Source organism: Phyllostomus discolor, chromosome 5 (assembly GCF_004126475.2).
Source record: "Phyllostomus discolor isolate MPI-MPIP mPhyDis1 chromosome 5, mPhyDis1.pri.v3, whole genome shotgun sequence".
In the NCBI taxonomy this organism is placed as follows: domain Eukaryota; kingdom Metazoa; phylum Chordata; class Mammalia; order Chiroptera; family Phyllostomidae; genus Phyllostomus; species Phyllostomus discolor.
In genome coordinates this window covers 93680073-93692885 of record NC_040907.2, presented here as the reverse complement: position 1 = coordinate 93692885, position 12813 = coordinate 93680073, and positions in this window count along the sequence as shown.

The following is a 12813-nucleotide window of genomic DNA, read 5'->3' as shown; positions in this document are numbered from 1 at the left end:
GTTTTCCCTGTCCTATAGATACAAGATGAAAACACGTGAGACAAACAGGATTTTATGGAAGAACTATCTGCTCTAAACTCATTTTAAATGTTAATTTAAAAACTCTCATAACCAATTGGAATATTTGTGCAATGCCCACACATACCTGCCCTTCAGAAGATAGTCTGACAGAGGAAACATAAAGATAATGGCTCAGAGCTCTGACTGCCAGGACAGGAGGGAATCAGGGATCATCTGCACAGGCAGAACGGTGTGCATAGAAAAGGGGAGAACAGAAATGAAAATCACCGGGTTTCTGCTTTGGAATCCCCATTTGCCCTCACGTACCGTGCTAGCTGCCTGCCCTGGACTTAGCTTCTAGTCCTCCAGGAGACAGCACTCTCTCACAGCGTCCATAAGGAAGAATTTAGAAAGGCAGGTGGGAGAGGGGACTTCCATCTGCTCTTGATTTTCTCTTTACCACCTGGAGCCAAGGTGCATGACGGCTGTTTGGACACTTGCTCTACCCCCAGTTCTCATTGTCTTCTTAAGTAGCTATGACAGATCTTATTCGTGATTCCATGAGGAAAGCTCCTTCAGATCCCATGAGGGAAGACAGGAAATCAGGCAGGCCCACCACAGCATTCTGTGCAGGGAGCTGGAACAGGTGCCACCTACCTGCACTGAGAATCCATTCCTCAGTTTCCAAGACTTTGCAAGCCTCTTGTGAATTCCCAGTAACCTAAAGTCAATTGTGGTGAGAGTATTTACACCACCATACCAGAAAATGGTATGAATCAGGGCTTCCTCTTTTCTACCCCAAACACATACCACCACCACCTCTGGGTTTGCAAAGCCATTTGCCAGCAACTTTGATAAATATAAAATCTTAATCAGTTCACCCTAGTGTTCAGTACAATATGTTATTGTTCCCACAGATGAAATATTACCGGATTAGAGAAAATGAGTTTGAAAATGGAGGCATAAACTCTCAATACCACTTTTGGGAGAACTTGTGGTGGTGGTGGGGATTCTTTTGAGAAGTTGCATAGAGAAACACTCTCATGGTCCTTAAAATTATTGCTCGAAGTTTAAAAGACCATCAAGTAATATTCAGGTCTTTGGAGGGAGGGTTCCATTCAGAAAAATATTTTAGGACAAAAGGACGTATACTTTTATCCTGTTGCCCAGTTATATCATTGATTTTACATCTTTGGTTTTGGGGGGAAAGGAACTTGTACAAGATGTGTAGGATAAGTTATTTTGAAAGCTTGCATCAAATATAACATAGTTTTATGGACACTTAAATATCAGCCATATACAGAAATGTGCTATTTGAGCAGTGTGCTATTGTAACAGGGTGCAGCCAAGAGGGGGGCCGCAAATAGGGATTTGGAATGGGGCCCAGAATTCAGGGTGTCCAGGAAATATTGAGATGTCTTCACCCCTTCCCCTTCACGTGTGAGATGGGGGAAGGGACAAATGAAGCAGGGCCATTGAGAGCTGTTTTGCATAGCAACAGCTTTGCAGCTAACCTCTGGTGTGGTCATTTAACATATCTATAACCTTCAGCTGGTTACAGAGATATGTTAAATAGCTGTGTCCATGCTCTGAACCAGGGGAATGGAAGTAACTTCTCCCCAAGACGTAACTGGGAGGCAGTTCCCCCAAGTTGCAGCACCTGCATAAGAGCTTGGAAAAGATTTGCTCCATGATATGGGGCCATGCCTGCCCAGACTCACAATGGCAGCCCAGTAAAGCTGGAAGGATATGAGAGGGCTAGCAAGTGTAGCTGACTGTGGGAGGGGTCGGAAATGGGGCTGCAGAGGAAGATTGGTGCGGAGATTTAAACCCAGACTCGGCAGCTGTTGTGAAGGGAGAGAACTACTTGGTCTTTAGCAGAGTGAGGACTCCCGCAACCCTACAAGAGAGACTCACCATGCGGCTTTAGCGGAGAACTGCCACTCAGCTTTGGCAGAGTGGAGACCCCATTCCTAGCAGCCATTGTGCAGGTAGATCCATGCAGTTTTGGCTGAGTGGGGACTCCTGTGGCCCTGGGAGACAGAACCTCACAGCTTTGCCAGAGTGGGGACCCCTGCAGCTTTAGAAGGGGGAACCACCACCTGGCTTTAGCAGAGATCCCTGAAACATAACTGATGGTGCCGGGAACCAAGGGAGGCCTACCATCCAAGACAGATTACTGGGAAGAACTGGGGGCTACCTGAGCCACGGACCTCTATTTCTTTTCCTGAGATACAGTACCCCAGACTGGGCAAAGGGGGGAAGGAAGAACTGTGTGTGTTTGTGGGTGTTTTAAGGGACTTTCAGATTTTGATGAACACATTAGGTCACTACTTTAAGTTTGTATAGCATTAAATAAACATTTCCTTTCCTTTCACGAATCTCTGGCATTGAGAGGCGTCTTTCCTCTGGCGGCGGACATAACGAACCTGGGGGGTTCCTTTCAGGTAATAGTATTTCAGCCCCTCTTGGCCCCCTTGTTGTTCGGTAACACTATTATTAGGCTGTGTGAGCCCAAATCCATGCTATTGATCGCTACCATAATCACATTCAAAAAGGAGTAGGAAAGGCGTTTACAGTTAGCCTTCACAGCTGGTAACGCTTTTTTCTTCTGTTCTGGGTGGTAGAGCCATAAATTTTAAAGCAACAAATAGGCCTAGTTAACACTGACATCGCAAGAAGGTGTTTGAGTAAATGAAAGTTATGCATGATGGAATAACACAAATGTGCAGACTGCCTCTTTACTTCAAGGCTTAGCGGAAACCTCCTTCCAAACCAGATAATTTCACCAGGAGTGAAAGATGTACTTGACCCAGAATGGAAAAACAGAGCTCCCATTAAGAAAATGGCTGTAGTGCTTTCCCCCCCTTCGCTTAACGAAAGATACACGTGGCCAAGAGGAGAGATTCTAAAATAAGTTATCTTTCCCATGTTACTTTATTTCTTAAAGATTTTTATTTATTTATTTTTAAAGAGGAAGGAAGGGAGAAAGAGAGGAAGAGAAACATTGATGTGTAAAAGAGACTTTAATCATTTGCCTCTTGTGCACTTCCAACTGGGGACCTGGCCTGCAACCCAGGCATGTGCCCTGTCTGGGAGCTGAACCTGTGACCTTTTGGTTCACAGGCTGGCACTTAGTCCACTGAGCCATACCAGCCAGGGTTGATTCCCAAATTATTGTATTAAGTGGCATATACCTGAAAAAAATATTTCTGTATATGGTTGATATTTAAGGGTCCTTTCTGATAAAAGATAAAAAGGCCTCCAAAGAGGAAGTATTGTTTCCAGCAAAGTCCAGAGAAAGGAGGTTGAAGTATTTTTCAAACATTACACTTTCATCACGCAACCATAAAAAGAATGAAATCTTGCCATCTGCCACAACATAGATGAACCTAGATGGTAGTGCACTGAATGAAGTAAATCAGAGAGAGAAAAACAAATGCCATATGGTTTCGATTATATTTGGAAACTAAAAAACAGCATAAAGAAACAAGGAGAATGGAAACATACTTGTAGATACAGAGAACATTTTGATAGTTGCCAGAATGGGAGGCACTTATTGGGATGGTGAAAAAGATGAAGAAATTAAGAAGTACAAAATGGTAGCTACAGAATGGTATATAGTACAGAGGTGAAGTATAGTAGGTTTACAGTTGTGAGTATGCAAAACACAGTTTATTCTTGTATTATTATGTATTAATTTTTGTGTACTTTCAATACAATCAACTGTTGACCTACTTTTACCCACCACTCTCTACAGGATGTAAACTGTACCATTGAGAATATGGTCAATATTTTTGCAATACCTACATATGGTTTCACATGGGTACTAGTTTTATCAGAGTGATCACTTCATAAGTAATGTAAAGTTGTTGGGTAGTACACCTGAGGCTAGTAGACATTATATGTCAATCATAATTAAAAAATAAAAAAGTATTTTTTAAAAAAAATTACCATTTCATGATCTGATGAGCACAAAAGAAAATCCAGAATTGTGTTTTAGGCCTGAAAACTTGGCAAGCACACACACAAAGAGAGCTCAGATAACCAGTTCATACCACTGGCCCTGAGAAGACAACACCCCAGCCAAACTCAGCCTTTCTTTCCTTTCTAACTTGAAGTCTGCCGAACCAAACACTCACACCATCAATCATGTCTGTGACACAGTCACAGTCATAGACTCAATAACTAACTTGATGCTGTGCCTGGTACCAAGCTGAAGATAGGATATTTGACCAGAATTTGCTCAGTCTGATGAAAAAGACCAAAATACACAAATATGCTGTCAAGTTTTTATGGGAAAAGAGATGGTGGCAGCCACACCCCTACACTCAAAGAATATCCCTGTCAGATACTTAATATCTGTTCAGACTTTCTATCGAATCTCCTGTCTCTTCAGCTAGATACATAGCCTTCAAACAGTCTAACTCTACCAATTTTCGTATTAGTGGCATCACCCACAGTATATGAAACTTACTGTTGAATTACTGAGAGGTTTCACAGTGGGATGTGATTACCAAAAAATAGTATAGCTCTCCAATTGGACAAAGATGAAAACAGGATTTTAGACCTGGATCACGATAATAACTTAAGAGAACAGGAAGCATGGAATAGACTGGGATCAGTCTGAAGAGCGCTGTGTGTGTGTGCCCAGGACAGGAAATGAGGGTTTAGGGAGAACATAAAGGCAGAGAACAACCTTGAAACACAAGTTGAAACCAAATCATGAAGGGTCTGTACCCAATACACTAAAACCCAGTTATAACTACCCACCACCCCAATTACCTGGACTTAGGTATAAAGCACTCGGCAACTGTTTCTCATTTTCTGCACATCTCCTGTTTCTTCAGCTTCTCTAGAAGAAAGAAGTATAGGGGATGATAAGACTAGCAGTCAAGAAGGGTGGCAGGTGGTTCTGTGTTCTCAATATTCTACAACATTGGAAGATCAGGCTGATGTTCAAAATGAACACCAATTAACGAGTAGGTTCCTGGAATCACCAACCAGGAAGACCCAACCAGCCAAAGGCCCTAGAATTATCCCTAAATGAGATCTCAGCCCAGATAAGTCATCTCCATGGGGTGGCAATGAGAGTGGTGATGACGATGATATATTGAGCTTACTGAGTAACATTCAGTCCTGAGAATCAATCAAATGAGCAGGATCACTTATCAGTCCATTCATCGCACAATAACATCACTCTGCACACTACAATGAGGTGAACCCCATCCCACGGAATTCTTCCAGTCACTGATGAAATTAGTTGGCCCGGCCACAATCCATCTGGTGGGAGAGAAGGTGGTGATTCCCTCTAGTGAAGAATGCCCCGAGCCCTTCTCCGAAACGGCTTTTACTGGGATCAGTATGTGCAGGGGTATACAGCATGCATGCATAGCTCATCAATCAATGTCCAAAGGCTATAGTTATAGAAAACAGATATTATCTACATATAACAATTGAAGAAACACAGAGATCTGCCTCAGGTCAGTGTCTGTTAGACATGCTGACACCAGATGATCCTTAAGTCATGTTTCATGAGATAAGGAGTTCACTCCTTATGCTTTGAACTTAAACATCTGGTTTATATCAAAGCAAAGCAAGCTACGAAAGGATACAATATATTCTTCAGGCCCGATTTCCCACAGGAACTCTCAGTGCTAGCATTGGGTCGTGCCTGCCTCCTGCATTCCAGTTTTCTGGTCAAGTCTTACAGGCCTCTTTCAAGGCCTAGCTTGCGCAGGACTACAATCTCTGATACCACACAAAGTGGGCCCCAACACTACATGACAGAATTTTTTTGGACTTCACTTAGTGCATTATGCAAGAGTTTTTCTGGACTAAACATTTTGTAAGAGCTTTTCAAATTTAAAGCCTGAGTTTCCCAAACTGATTTTTATTTAGAAATACTACTGTTTCAGTGTGGATTTCTGAGACAAAGTGGGGAACCAGACTGGACTTGGAGAGGCCAGTTAAAAAGCAATTTAAATAACAATGAAGGAAATATGGTGAGACACTGAACCCAGATGATAAGAGTTAGCCTCAGAAGAGACAGAAAACTTAAGAGACCTAAAGAGAACACCAACCCCACAACCAGAGGTAAGACTGGAAAGAACCCAGGATGGCTGAACTTCTGCCTTCTACATCATGGTGAGAAATAGGGAGTCAATGGAAAGAAGCAGGTGAGGGTGTAGTGGGGTGTACACATTGAGACTGACACCATGAAGACATATGTCAGAAACAATAAAACACACATAATTCAGAAGTTATATTAAAATTAAAAATTAACTTCATAAGAGTATTTCTAAGCCTGTTTTTAAGGCAGTAAAGTTATACTTCCCTGTCTGCTCTTCTGTAATTTCTTTTTTTATTTCTGTTTTCATCAATATATGAGGAATACTTCCTGAAAAGAAATTTAAATACTTTTTCCTCAAGGACTTTGTCAGCACGTCTAAGAACGTGGTCCATGCTGTGTTTGTTAACTTCTTTGAGAAGTGACTGGAAACTTTGGTGAGCTTTCCCATCTGTGATTACAGAAAGTGCCTGTTCACAGAAAACACCACCACTAGTTTCCAATGACACCTTCTACTGCCCAAAGAATAACCTCCAAACAAATGCCTGCATGAAATGTTATATGGGTTCTATATGGAAAAGGACTTTAATTCTAACATAGGGTTTCTCAGCTGCAGCACTGCTGACATTTGGGACCAGGTGACCCCTCATTGAGGGGGCAGTCCTGTGCATCGAAGGATGATTAGCAGCATCCCTGGCTTTTACCCACCAAATGCCAGTAGCACTTCCTCAGTTATGGCAACCACAAAGGTCTGCTGATGCTGACGAAGGTCTTTGGAGGGGTGCAACTGCCCCAGCTGAAAACCAGTGTAGCAGACGTATTTATGTCAGGAAAACATGATGATAGGAGGCCAACAAAAAAAATTATTCTTTGGGATTTTATCCAACATAATCCCCCCAAAATATAAGAAAGAGCAGAAATAACAGTGAAAGTGTTGTGTCTGTAGTTTTACAGTTCTCCAAAACAGAAAGTGACTTAAATGTCAAGTCAGAATGACAATTACATTGTTCGTGTATCTCCCTCCCACCCCAGCCCACTGCCTCCCACTTCCTGTGAGCTGGAAGAAAGAACCAGGGGAACCCCAATTGGGGTCCATGGATACACTTCAGTGTAACATCCCTGCACTTACTGATATTACTTGCAAAATGTTGTGCATATGGAAATTTTAGGACACTTTTGCCAGATTGTCAAAGAAATCTAAAACACAATACGTCCCTAAAGTATTACCTACTACCTTATTCATACATAAGGTCACACATGACCCATTTGAGAGCATACATTATATATTCCCACTAAATAACTTCAGAAGATAGTTCTCATTGGTGTTCTATTTTTCTTCCACTATGCATAATCACAGACTAAGAATGACCCATTTTATAGGAAGTTTATTTCAATAGCTGCATTTCAGTTCTAAATGTACTTTTAGTCAAAGTTTAAAATAAAAAAAATTTGAAATCCTTTGACATTTTGTGAAATAGTATTGTAGTTTTACCTTACTTATCAAAGATACTATTTTACCATAATATATTCTGCTTTTGTATAGAGAAAATAACCATATTATTGATTTCTTCTGCAAACACTATGCGTAATGCCCTGGTCTGTAAGGCACCTCTCTACCCATGTCTGCCCTTTGTCTATCAGCACAGTGCCCCATGTGCCACCTAGGGGCCACATTGACTTTCATCAGCTGGTGTGAAGGTTTGAAAATATCAGCTCTGTGAAATAAGAAAACATGCCACTGTTCTTCCCCTGTAAGAGCCATGCATACCTGGGCCATCTGGGCAGCGGTGTTTCCTTTTGTTCCCATGAAGACCATGGCCGGGGCAGAGGAGAGGCTCAGGGTCGAGAAAAACATATTTCCTGCTATACAGGCAAGACTGCGGTGTAAAGGGTCATCAGGGAGAGTCTGGACCTAAAGCTTAACCCAGAAGCACATCCACCAAGGCCTCTTTTAGCCACCTAGTTGTTGATGCCCCTGGCAGTAGACATTGGGTGTGGTCAATAGAGTAACAGCCCTGCAAAGATGTCCACATCCTAATCCCTGGATCCTGAGACTGTGACATGGCAAAAATGACTTTACAAATGAGATCAAGTTTAGGATTTTGAGTTGGGGAGATTATCCTAGGTTATCTGGGTGGGCTCAATGTAATCCTAAGGTTTTTATAGGATAGAAGCACAAGGGTCAGAATCAGAGAAAAAGATGGGATGACAGCAGAAAAGTCAGAGTGATGGAGGGCCACCAGCCAAGGAATTCAGGTGGCCTCTAAGTTGATAAAGGAAAGGAAAGGAATTTTGCCCCAGAGCCTCCAGAAAGAACCAGCTCTCCTACTTGTTCCTGCACTTCTGACCTCCAGAATTGTAAAATAATAAACTTCAATTGTTTTTAGCCACTGACTTTGTGGTAATTTGTTACAGCTGCAGTGAAAAACTAATACACTGATTTGCTCACAGAGAAGCCAATCCTGGCTGCCTGGGCTCATGACTGGTGGCCCTGAGGAACACTGCCACAGCAGGCACACAGACACACTCCAGGACCTGCCTCCTGTACCCAGCTTTGTGCCCCAACGGCCAGCCCTTCTCTGTGCCAGGAACTGCTTACAGCAATTCACACACATTATCTCATGTAATCCTCACAACAACACACTGGGGTCAGTGCAGTTACCTTGCCTTAGAGGGGAGTAGGCTGAGTTTATTCTAAATCCAACAGGCACTCACCATTGATTAAGTCAGGACTGGAACCAGCAGTTTGATTACACAGCCTGAATCATTACATAACGCCCCCCTATTGCTGCTGGTTCCCTCTAAGTGTTTGTTGTGTGTCTAACATAATTTATCAACAATGTTCTACAAATAAGCTGGAGTCTACAGCCTTCAGGTGGGCATCAGGGGCTGGCCTCTGAATGTCTCACGGCAGCTCTGAGACACATGTTCCCAGGAAAGGAGCAGCAGGATTCATCCATATGCACCCTGGAGAGCAGGAAGAAAGAAGAAAAGATATTCCTGAAAAAAGCTTTATGACTAAGTCAAAAATTATTAGTATTTGCCATTGATGATTATAATTTTAGCAAGTTACTGTAAGTCTAGCATTGTTTATTTTTTTAAAGCTTACTTAATAAAGCTGGAGTTATTATATTGGCTGGGCTACTATGCAATAAAATATTGAAGTTCAGCGGGTGTTTGCAAGATGGTGGCAAAGTAGGAGGATCTTTCTTGTACCTCCTTTGAGAACCAAACTGGAAATAAAACTAAAAAGGGGAACATCCACCCAAAATAACCAACCAAAGACTACCTGAAGAGGAGACTTTTAACCAAGGACAAGCAGAAACCACCTTGAGACCCCTCCCACGGGCGACAGGCCAAGGTTACAGCCCAGATGTGGGATCTTCCCCCTGGGAGGAGTGAAGACTGGAATCCAAACTGGGCTCCCAAACACAGGGCACAAGTGCTGCAATCAGCCACCCACGTAGCATCCAGTGGTAAAAGGCAGCAGGGTTTCTGTCTGCTGGTAGGGACAGAGCCCACTGGAGGCAAAGCCACTAATTTTTTTTAAGGAGCCAAAGCACAGATTTTTTTGTTCACCGACATGCATCTTGGGCTTCAGCAAGGAAAGGTGGAGCTGACTGGAGTTGCCTGAACAGAGTCTGGAGTGGGAGGCAGTTGGGGAGATATGGGAAAGCAGCTGCCGGGATCTCAGTGCCAGGACATCCCCTGACACTGCAGCAGCCATTTTTCTTGAGAAGAGCAAGCTCCTCCCAGGGGAAAATCCCTACCCTGTGAAATACCACTTGCTCTACCCTCTAGAATCCTGCTCACCCCACCCTGACTCTTTTTTTTTCTTTTTCTTTCTTTTTTTCTCCACCATGTATCTTAAGCCCTGCTGAGAAGACAACAATATAGGCAGACTCAGGGGGTGTCAGAGACTGGCTTTAGGACATGACCATCCCATGCACTTTCCCGGGGAACCAGACTGGTGCCTTTACCTCAAGGGAGAGCCATAGTAACACACTGCTGGTTTCCAACAGACCCAAACTCTGGGCCCTGGAGGCCCCACCCAGTTTCCTACTAGGGGCTGCACCCTGTGGAGTTAAGGGAAATAATCTGGGACAGACTCCAACTGTGGCTCAGAGGCAGAGGAAGATATACACCATTTTCCCTGACTTTGAAAGGTACCTGCCATGAGAGATTCAGAAGTCCCATATCCCCCAACCCCAATTCTGCCAAAAACTCTCTCAGAAACTGTTGGGTTAGCAACTAAGACTGACAGCAGGACTGCAGGCAGAGGTAGGCAGAGGCAGAGCCTGCAGTGCCTTAGGATGTTTGCAGACCCACCATGGGCCCTGTGCTCATAAAAGCCAGGCTGGCAGTGCAGCTTGGCCTGTCCTGGGCACAGTGAAGCCTGCAGGAGACAGCCACAAACTCTGATTTCCTAGTAGCATTGAACAGGCTGCCAATGGCTAGACATGGGCAGCATCTCACATTGGCTGACAGCAGCTTCAGACAACATTAGAGATGCATCCAAAGGACGAATGAAGCTGGCAAGCACTAAACTCTGCTGAGATTAATTCTGCTTTGGTTTTTATTTATTTGTGTTATTTTTTCTTTTTCATAGCCTTTTTATTGTTGTTTTATTATTTAATTTGTTTCCTCTATTTTTTCTTTTATTTTCTTTCATATCTCTTATTTTCCTCTTTCCTTTTCATACTCTATTCTTTTCCTTCCTTTTGCTTTTTTAATTTTTCATTCTTTCTCTTCCTTTATTCTTTTTTGCCACATTCCTCTTTCTATTCCTTACTCTTATTGTTTCTCTTCCTCGTCTCCTCTCATAATCAATTTTCTTGTTTCTTCTGGTATTCTTGTATACATTTTTCCTTTCACTGTTCTATTTCATTTTTCTTTTCTTTTTTTAATTATATTTTATTGATTATGCTGTTACAGTTGTCCCATTTCCCCGCTTCATTCCCCTTTACCCTGTATACCCTCTCCCACCCACATTCCCCCCCTTTAGTTCATGTCCATGTGTCATAAGTTCTTCAGCTTCTACATTTCCCATACTATTCTTGCCCTCCCCCTGTCTATTCTCTACCTACCATCTATGCTACTTATTCTCTGTACCCTTTCTCCCTCTCTCCCCCTCCCACTCCCCTGTTGATAAACCTCCATGTGATCTCCATTTCTGTGGTTCTGTTCCTGTTCTACTTGTTTGCTTAGTTTGTTTTTGTTTTTGTTTTAGGTGTAGTTGTTAATAACTGTGAGTTTGTTGTCAGTTTATCGTTTGTATTTTTTATCTCCTTTTTCTTAGATAAGTCTCTTTAACATTTCATATAATAAGGGCTTGGTGATGATGAACTCCTTTAACTTGACTTTATCCGAGAAGCACTTTATTGGCCCTTCCATTCTAAATGAAAGCTTTGCTGGATAGAGCAATCTTGGATGTAGGTCCTTGTCTTTCATGACTTGGAATACTTCTTTCCAGCCCCTTCTTGCCTGCAAGGTCTCTTTTGAGAAATCAGCTGACAGTCTGATGGGAAGTCCTTTGTAGGTAACTGCCTCCTTACCTCTTGCTGCTTCTAGGATTCTCTCCTTCATTTTAATCTTGGCTAATGTAATTATGATGTGCCTTGGTGTGTTCCTCCTTGGGTCCAACTTGTTTGGGACTCTCTGAGCTTCCTGGACTTCCTGGGAGTCTATTTCCTTTGCCAGATTGGGGAAGTTCTCCTTCATTATTTGTTCAAATAACTTTTCCACTTGTTGCTTTTCCTCTTCCCCTTCCAGTACCCTTATAATTCGGATGTTGGAACATTTAAGGTGTCCTGAAGGTTCCTAAGCCTCTCCTCATTTTTTTGAATCCTTGTTTCTTCATTCTTTTCTGATTGGATGTTTCTTTCTTTCTTCTGGTCCACTCCATTAATTTGAGTCTCAGTTTCCTTCCCATCCCTATCGGTTCCCTGTACATTTTCCTTCATTTCACTTATCATAGCCTTCATTTATTCATCTAACTCGCAACCAAATTCAACCAATTCTGTGAGCATCCTGGTCACCAGTGCTTTGAACTGTGCATCTGATAGGTTGGCTATCTCTTCACCACTTAGTTGTATTTGCTGTGTAGCTTTATCTGTTCTTTGGTTTGGGCCTTTTTTTTTGTCTTGACATCCCTGTTACATACAAGGGGCAGAGCCTTAGGTGTTCACCAGGGTGGGACAACCTAGTCACTGGGTTGTGATGCTTATGTGAGAGCAGGGTCCCAAAGGGAACAATGGCGCTTGCTCCACTCTCTGTCACATTTCCGTCCCTTCGCCACTTCCCCCAAGCAAACTGGGCCATTCTGGTGCTACTTCTTGTGTGGGTGGGCTTGTGTATGTTTTAGGGCCCTGTGGGTCTCTCCAACACACTCTCCTGTGAGGCTGGGAATCTCTCCAGGCACCTCAACCCCCTCAGGTGTTTTCAATTGGTGTTTTATTTACTGGTGCTAGGACCCTGGGTTGCGTGGTCTGTCTTGCTCCCCAGTTTCACCTGGTTTATCTGCACTCAAATGTTTGACCACCCGGTCAGCTAGCTGCCTTGTGCACCATGCCTTGCTTCACAATCACCGCCTCACTGAGTCTGCCAGCTGTCATCCCAAACCCAGGGTCTGTCAGCCGCCGCCTGCATGCCCAGGGTCCGTCCACTGCTGTCTTGTGTACCCGGAGTTTGTAAGCTGTTGCCTTGTGCACCCGGTGCCACCACTCTTTGTGCTGCGAACCCTC